The following is a 1,003-nucleotide window of genomic DNA, read 5'->3' as shown; positions in this document are numbered from 1 at the left end:
AAGAACCAGAGGTCAGGCAAACAGGAGGCAGCCGCAGGATCCAGAGCAAGCAAAAAGCCAGAACGTCTGCTTATATTCAGATGCAGGCCACACTCCCAAGGAAACTCTCTTTCAACAGACTGGCTACTCACAGAGTATTCAATCATGGGAGTGATCACATACAAACACTGAGAATCATGGCCCAGCCAAGCTGACATGTGATCTTAACCATCACATGGGGCCAAGATGGCGGAGTAGTCAGATGCTTCCGGTGATCCCTCTTACAACAAACACCCAAAAAAAAAATGAATAGATTATATATGACAATCTAGGAGCCCTGAACATCAAAGGCAAAGTTGAGAAATTGGACTGAGTGGAGGGGGAGGGAGAGACGGTTTGGAAGCAGAGATGAGTTACCAGACCTGACCCAGCGGGCGCCAAAGCCCTTCAAGCCAGACCAGCTCATGGTGCGTGGTGAGGCAAGCAGCAGTGCTCAGGAGGGATTTTCCACATCAGGAGAGACCCAGTGGCAGAGAGTCTACTCAGCCATCCAGAACCAGTGAGAAGCAGCCCTTGATTGGCGAAAGATAAGCACTTGTGTCTGGCCTACTGTGCAGATGAAAAACACCCCCCTTTGGGAAAAACCTCTTTCTCATTTACCTCCCTGCTCCCTGCTCTGCACTGGGTCCAGGATGGCTTCAGTGATCACCGAGTCCCCTGGGCCGGAAGTAGGACCCATCACGTGCCCTGAGCCATTCTCGTGGCCTTGAAGAGGGAAGAAATTAACAAATGGAGGAAAAATAATCTGCCAGTGTTCCTAAGCCAGGAACTCAGGGTATGCACAGCTCCTTTGCCTAGGCACAGGCATAAGGGATCCACGGACTTTGAGTGCCTTTCCACCTGCAGAGACTTGTGTGGGCCCATTTCAACGGCGTAGGCCCTCATTACCACAGTACAACAGGGTATATACCTGAAGTCTAACTTCAACTGTTTCAGCTGTGAAGGGGCAGGTTCGTAACATTTG

The sequence above is a fragment of the Trichechus manatus genome, unplaced genomic scaffold, assembly GCF_000243295.1.
Source record: "Trichechus manatus latirostris isolate Lorelei unplaced genomic scaffold, TriManLat1.0 scaffold00213, whole genome shotgun sequence".
NCBI classification, from domain to species: Eukaryota; Metazoa; Chordata; class Mammalia; order Sirenia; family Trichechidae; genus Trichechus; species Trichechus manatus.
Note: the sequence above shows the minus strand (reverse complement) of the source record.